General features: G+C 41.7%; 1 protein-coding gene across 1 annotated transcript in view; it reads right to left on the bottom strand.

Annotated features, from left to right (window-relative positions):
- LOC104987882 (short-chain dehydrogenase/reductase family 16C member 6) overlaps positions 1-2,124 on the bottom strand; it is a 26,199-nt gene extending 24,075 nt beyond the window's left edge. The window contains exon 1 of the mRNA XM_010838978.1: positions 2,099-2,124. The gene's annotated coding sequence lies outside the window, so the exon portion shown is untranslated. The remainder of the gene's footprint in view (positions 1-2,098) is intronic.
- Between the last annotated feature and the right edge of the window lie 6,003 nt (positions 2,125-8,127).

Consider the following 8,127-nt stretch of genomic DNA (forward strand, 5'->3'; position numbering starts at 1 on the left):
CAGATTTTATTTTTTGGGCTCCAAAATCACTGCAGATGCTGATTGCAGCCATGAAATTAAAAGATGCTTACTCCTTGGAAGGAAAGTTATGACCAACCTAGATAGCATATTCAAAAGCAGAGACATTACTTTGCCAACAAAGGTACGTCTAGTCAAGGCTATGGTTTTTCCTGTGGTCATGTATGGATGTGAGAGTTGGACTGTGAAGAAAGCTGAGCACCGAAGAATTGATATTTTTGAACTGTGGTGGAGGAGACAGACTCTTGAGAGTCCCTTGGACTACAAGGAGATCCAACCAGTCCATTCTGAAGGAGATCAGCCCTGGGTGTTCTTTGGAAGAACTGATGCTAAAGCTGAAACTCCAATACTTTGGCCACCTCATGTGAAGAGTTGACTCATTGGAAAAGACTCTGATGCTGGGAGGGATTGGGGGCAGGAGGAGAAGGGGACGACAGAGGATGAGATGGCTGGATGGCATCACCAACTCGATGGACATAAGTTTGAGTGAACTCTGGGAGTTGGTGATGGACAGGGAGGCCTGGTGCGTGCTGTGATTCATGGGGTTGCAAAGAGTCAGACACAACTGAGTGACTGAACTGAACTGAACTGAAGTAAATAGAAACAACCTAAATGTGTGTTGACAGATGAATGGATGAAGAAAATGTGGTACGTATATACAATGGAATACTGCTACTGCTAAGTCACTTCAGTCGTGTCCGACTCTGTGCGACCCCATAGACAGCAGCCCACCAGGCTCTGCCGTCCCTGGGATTCTCCAGGCAAGAACACTGGAGTGGGTTGCCATTTCCTTCTCCAACGCATGAAAGTGAAAAGTGAAAGTGAAGTCGCTCAGTCGCGTCCGACCCTCAGCGACCCCATGGACTGCAGCCTACCAGGCTCCTCTGTCCATGGGATTTTCCAGGCAAGAGTACTGGAGTGGGGTGCCATTGCCTTCTCCTGAGAAAAGATAGAAAAGAGCATTACTGCCAGAACACTGTTATAAATATTTGTGTATGTTTTCCAATGGGACCAAAAAAATCCCCAGGAAAGCGTCAGGGCCTTTGTTGAATTCAATGAGTATGTTGAATTGAAGGGTAATTGCTTTATGATGTTGTGTTGGTTTCTGTCATACACACGTGAATCAACCGTAAGTATGCATATGTCCCCTCCCTCTTGAACCTCCCTCCCACCCTCTACCCCATCCCATCCCTCTAGGTTGTCACAAAGCATTGGGTTGAGCTCCCTGAACCAAACAGCAAATTCCCACTGGCTATCTACTTTACATATGGTGACATATATGTTTCAATGCTCCTCTCTCAGTTTCTCTCACCCTCTCCTTCCCCTGCTGTGTCCCCAAGTCTGTTCTTGTTTGCATCTCTATTCCTACCCTGCAAATAGGTTCATCATTTTTCTAGATTCCATACACATGCGTTATTCTATGATATCTGTTTTCCTCTTTCTGACTCACTTCACTCTATATCACAGGCTCTAGGCATTGAGTTTTAAAGATGCTAAGTTATGATCCCTGGACCTGAGAAGCAGGGAGTCCAGTTCTGGGCGATAACAAAGAAACACAGGGTTGCAGAGTGAAATTGCTGCAGATAAAGCTTGGTCCCAGGGTTGGGGACAGGGAATGTGGTTTTCAGTAGAAGATAAGAAAATGGGCAGAAGCTTTGGCATTTGAGTTCTGCTGCTGCTAAGTCGCTTCAGTCGTGTCCGACTCTGTGCGACCCCAGAGATAGCAGCCTACCAGGCTGTTCTGTCCCTGGGATTCTTCAGGCAAGAACGTTGGAGTGGGTTGCCATTTCCTTCTCCAATGCATGAGAGTGAAAAGTGAAAGTGAAGTCGCTCAGTCGTGTCCGACTCTTCGGGATCCCATGGACTGCAGCCCACCAGGCTCCTCCGTCCATGGGATTTTCCATGCAAGAGTACTGGAGTGGGGTGCCATTGCTCAAGTGCAAATTTGAAGTCTGCCTTTCAGACAGAGGAAGAGAAAGGGCATTCTAGGTCTTTCCTGTTAACAATTTGGATTTATTAAGAATACTAATTATATCCCAAAAGGTATCATCCTTGGAAAAATTTAGAGACTTCTACTTACCTTAACGTTCACCAAGAGTTCATGCAGATTTCAAGTGTTCATTCAGGAAAGAGTTTAAGCTATGGAAAATTCTTGCCTGGCCAAACTTATATAGACTTTTTTTTGGCTCAGGTGCAATCCTGGCAACATGTAGTATGTTACAATCATGAGCGGCAATCTTATCTTATAATCTATTATGAATAAACACAAATGGAGCAGAGTTGGGGTTCTGCATCACATAATTCTTGCATGGAGAACAAAATTTCAACTTTTCTCATCCTTTTTCTTTGGAAGGAAGTTTATCCTCAAAGTAGATGATTTATCTTGAAGTTCAAGTAGCTTTCTCTGAAAGTTATTAAAAACTGCCACAGATTGTTACGCTTGAGGACCATTCTGAGGACAGGAGTTTTGACATTTCTCCAATCATTCATTGTTTAAACGTTCCTTGAACTGACTAACAGACTGCACTCTCCGGCTGCAGAAAGCATTCAGATATGCAACAAAGGGAATAAGTACAAGTAAAGTATATTCTTCCTTCTGGATGTAGGAAGTACTGGTGAGAAAAATGACTACTCCCAGGTGGTGCTTGGGGAGTCATGGCAACCAGGTAGTTAGAAAAAACTCATGAAGCGTTATAATGAGCAAACACTTATCAAGTTTAAACCACATCACATCTTTCGATTACCTTGTTTTTTGTAAGTCCCAAAATGGTCCTGTGGAGTGAGTAAGCGACTCAGGTAGTGACAGCAGTTGGGGGCACACAGTGTATGAGTTGAAGTGGGATTTGAGTGCAGGATGTGTGCTCCTTTGACTACATGCATATAGTTTCTCGTTCAGTAAACTGGACTTGGAATCACAAGGATCTTCTTTCATTTTTCAGACCCTCCTGAGCCCTTCGCATTAGAGTGTTGGCTGAGAGCATGGAAGATGTATTTGTAGAAATAGCTGACTCTCAAAATGTTAAAAATATTGAAGAAGCGCATATAACAAAGCATTCTGTAAACTGTAAAAGTGTCATGCAAGTATTGATTTTTATCACTTGCACCCGCAACTCTTGGGTGATGACAGTAAGTCTGCAGCTGGGCCTCCATAAGGAGGCCCACTGAGGCAGAATGGAAAGATTTTCTGTGCTGTTGAGACTGTGCCTCCACTGTGACACTGTTGAGGGGGGTGTGGGAGCCAGGTTTGCGCAGGGATTAAGCTAAGTTGCAATCTTGGTGTCAGCTGTTGCTAAATGAGGCGCCCTGTCGCAAGGTCAAATCCGTGCACTCACAGGTGTGCACAGCAGTGGCCCAAGCATCTTTCTTAGGCTCCTTCTTGGCTTTCTCCCATGTCCTTTCACCACCTCTTCCCTTACGCCGCCCAAAGTAAGCAAAACCAGAAAAGATCAAACAGACCCTAGAGATGACACAACCTCCAGCCCATAGGTGGGGGGCAGAATAAATTACACCCAGAGAAGCTGGCTCTGAGCAACAGGTATGAACATTTGCTCCCAGGTCATTTCTGCAGAAATACTGCCTTCCAGTGGAGTCCTCCTTACACAGGATGAAGCAACAGAGCTCAGATCAACAGCTACAAGCTGTTCTTTGTGTTTTCAAGTCTTCCCACACCTTCTGTGGCCCCTATGAGTGTCAGATAATGGAGCCTGTGCTTGATCTGTGTGTACATTACCAACAGTGGGCAACCTACATCCTAAACTTTCAAATCCCACAGTGGGCTGGAGTCAAGGTGTAAGTCCTGTGAAGGCACACATTTAAGCTGACTTGCAGGCACAAGCCCTTATGAGAGTGTCCTGAAATTTTACTTCTAGGTCAGTTAGGAAAAACTAGGAAACAGTGGTTGACTCATCTCAGCATGTTGATGATCAGGATACATCATTTCCCCCAATTTTGTTTGTTTCTTTTTTAAAAAAAATTAATTTGTTTAATTGGAGGCTAATTGCTTTACCGTATTGTGGTGGTTTTTCCCATACATCTACACAAATCAGTCACAGATGCAAATTCATTTTTGGTTTCTCTGGATCTTTGTTGCTATGCTTAGGCTTTCTCTAGTTGCGGTGAGCAGGGACTACTGTTCGTTGTGGTGTCTGGGTTTCTCATTGTAGTGGCTTCTCTTGTGGAACACAGGCTTTAGGGCTCAAGGGCTCAGTAGTTGTGGCGAAGAGGCTTAGTTGACCTGCAGCACACGGGGCCTTCTCGGATCAGGAAATGAACCCATGCTGCCTGCACTGGCAGGCGGATTCCCAATCTCTGGACCACCAAGGAAGTCTTCCCTCAATTTTTATAATGAACAGTTTTTCAACACACATAAAACTTGAATAGTACATAAGTGTTCCAAGAACTTATATGTATCTCTTTTGCTGTCTCGCATATAGGGTTATCGTTACTATCTTTCTAAATTCCATATATATGCGTTAGTATACTGTATTGGTGTTTTTCTTTCTGGCTTACTTCATTCTGTATAATAGGCTTCAGTTTCATCCACCTCATTAGAACTGATTCAAATGTATTCATTCTTTTTAATGGCTGAGTAATACTCCATTGTGTATATGTACCACAGCTTTCTTATCTATTCATCTGCTGATGGACATCTAGGTTGCTTCCATGTCCTGGCTATTATAAACAGTGCTGCGATGAACATTGGGGTACACATGTCTCTTTCAATTCTGGTTTCCTCAGTGTGTATGCCCAGCAGAGGGATTGCTGGGTCATAAGGCAGTTCTATTTCCAGTTTTTTAAGGAATCTCCACACTGTTCTCCATAGTGGCTGTACTAGTTTGCATTCCCACCAACAGTGTAAGAGGGTTCCCTTTTCTCCACACCCTCTCCAGCATTTATTGCTTGTAGACTTTTGGATCGCAGCCATTCTGACTGGCGTGAAATGGTACCTCATTGTGGTTTTGATTTGCATTTCTCTGATAATGAGTGATGTTGAGCATCTTTTCATGTGTTTGTTAGCCATCTGTTATGTCTTCTTTGGAGAAATGTCTATTTAGTTCTTTGGCCCATTTTGTGATTGGGTCATTTATTTTTCTGGAATTGAGCTTCAGGAGTTGCTTGTATATTTTTGAGAGGTACAGGGAGGGAGGAGGGAGGGGGTTTAGGGATGGGGAACACATGTATACCTGTGGCGGGTTCATGTTGATGTATGGCAAAACCAATACAATATTTTAAAGTAATTAGCCTCCAATTAAAATAAATAAATTTATATTAAAAAAACTTATATGTAAACAATTTAAACATTTTACCATATTTACTTTTTATTTCTTTCACTCTGTAGGTGAGCTCTTTCAAGGTACATTGTAGGCGTGAGCCTTCACTACAAGTATCTTACACTCATCTCTTGAAGAGGAAGTTATCATACAAAACCACAGTAAAATGATCACACTGCATGAGATTAATGTTAATTCCAAACATTATCTAGCACTGATCTATATTTAAGTTTCCCCACTTGTCCCAATGCTTAGTTGCTCAGTCATGTCTGAATCTTCACAACCCCGTAGCCCACCAAGCTCCTCTGTCCATGGAATTCTCCAGGCAAGAATGCTGGAGTGGGTTGACGTTTCCTCCTCCCAGAGATCCAATTAAATGTCATGCATTGTCATGTTTTCTAGAATGTCCTATAATTCCTTATTTGTCTGTCTTCTCTCTTGGTGTCATTTAACTTGACTTCCATTCCCTGTTTTTTTTTTTTTTTGAAAATTTTATTTTTTAAGAAAGATTTTTGATGTGGACCATTTCAAAGTCTTTATTGAATTCATTACAATATTGCTTCTGCTTTATGTTTTGGTTTATTTGGCTGTGAGTCATGTGGGATCTGAGCTCCCTGACCGGGGATTGAACCCACATCCCCTGTGTTGAAAGCTGAAGTCTTAACCACTAGACTGCCAGGGATGTCCCTTTGCAGATTTTAAGTTAGATTTCAGTTCAGTTCAGTCACTCAGTCGTGTCTGACTCTTTGTGACCCCATGGACTGCAGCACACCAGGCTTCCCTGTCCATCATCAACTCCCGGAGCTTACTTAATCTCATGTATGTGATGCCATCCAGCTAGATTTAGAGCCTTGGTTATATACAGTTTAAGTATTTTTGGTAAGGAAATATCATACCTACTGTTGAGCACGTCCTACCACAACTGGCATAATGTCTAGTGGCAGACTGTTTCACCACCAGAGATGCTAAATTTGGTCCTTTAGAGAGGGTGGACCCACAAGCTTTCTCCACGGAAAAGGCACCTTTCCCCTTTACAATTCCTAGTGGTGTAAGTGGGGCACCTGGTCACCCCAGGACTATATTGCTCCCAGCAATCTTTCACTTCATGATTTTAAAAATATGTAGATTTTATATTTTTAGAGCAGTTTTTGGATAACAGAAAAATTGAGCAGAAAACACAGGAAGTTTCCATATACTCCTTTCCCTTTTACTATCAACACCTGCACTAGGTAGGGTGTTGGTTACAATTGATGAGCCTACATTGACACGTCATCACCCCCAGTCCATAATTTACCTTAGGGTTCATTCTGTTCTTAGGTTTTGATGGATGTATAATGACATGTATCCACTATCACAGTACCATTTGGAGTAGTTTTACTGTCCTAAAAATCGTCTGTATTCATCACTCCCTTCTCCAACCCCTGTTCTTTTCATTGTATTCATAGTTTTGCCTTTTCCTAAATGTCATATAGTTGGAATCATACAGTCTGTAGTCTTTTCAGATTAATTTCTTTTACTTAGTAGTTTGCATTTGAGTTTTCTCTTTGTGTGTGTGTGTGGCTTGAGAGCTCACTTCTTTTTTATGATTACTTTATTTAAAGTTTTAAATTTTATATTGGAGCATAGTTGATTAATGATATCATGTCAGTTTCAGGTGTACAGCAAAGTGACTCAGTTATACACAGACATGTATCTTTCTTTTTCAAATTCTTTTCCCATTTCTTTTTTATTGCAGACTAATATTCCATTGTCTGGGTATACCACAGTTTATTTATCCATTTACACATTGAAGGACACCTGAGTTGTACCTTAGCTGGCAAATACGAGTGATGCTGCTAAAAACATCTGTGTGAAAGTTTTTCTGTGGACAAAAACTTTCAGCTCCTGTGGGTAAATGCCAAGCAGCGTGATGGCTGGATTGTATGGTAAAAGTATATTCAGTTTTGTGAGAAACTGCAGGACTATACCATTTTGCATCCCCATCAGCAATGAATGCGAATTCCTGTTGCTCCTTGTCTTTGTCAGACTGAGTGTTGTCAGTGTCTGCATCTTAGCCACTCAAGTAGGTGTGGGTGCATTCAGTAATTTTAACATCCACCCATAACCCTTGCCTGAATCAGTGATTATTCTGGAGCTTGAAAAATGGTAAATTCCTAATTTAGCATCCTTACCACATTTATTAAATAGTCTTTTTCTGTAACAGGAAAAGTTTTGCTATTAAAAAAAAACGAAGTCTCTCTTTCACAGTGGGGAATCTAAAGAAAAGAATGACTCTCTTGCTCATCTAACTTTAGCATGCTTTGTGCCCTTTTGGGACTCAGAAAGCTGCATGAAGATTAATTGTTATCCCTTCATTTTTTCGCTTTCCCCGTAAAACCTAGACCAATGCCTGGCATAGAACAAGTACTCAGTAATTATTTGTTGAATTGAATTGAATAGTGTGCTTCAAATGTTATTATGACTGTAGTCAATAAGCTCTCAGTGTATTGTCAAGGTCTTGGAAAATAGAAAATGACATGAAAGAAAGGTATTATGGCAGAAGAGATATATTTTGAGATCTGATAACTATAGAAGCTCAGCATTTGTCATATCTTTCAGACTATTTATCATGCCATAATTGCTGATTAACACGTTTCTGTCTTCCACTAGACTATGATGTTCTTAAGAGAAAGGATATGATAAAGGATGCAGAAGATGAAGAGATAGAGTGAGGTCTGGGAGGGTCCTGAGGGCAGGTACTGTGGTGTATCACTCTCCCTGGAAAAGGGAATGGCAACCCACTCCAGTATTCTTGCCTGGAGAATCCCATGGACAGAGGAGCCTGGCAGGCTACAGTTCT

The sequence above is a fragment of the Bison bison genome, unplaced genomic scaffold (genome assembly GCF_000754665.1).
Source record: "Bison bison bison isolate TAMUID 2011002044 unplaced genomic scaffold, Bison_UMD1.0 scf7180017864108, whole genome shotgun sequence".
NCBI lineage: Eukaryota > Metazoa > Chordata > Mammalia > Artiodactyla > Bovidae > Bison > Bison bison.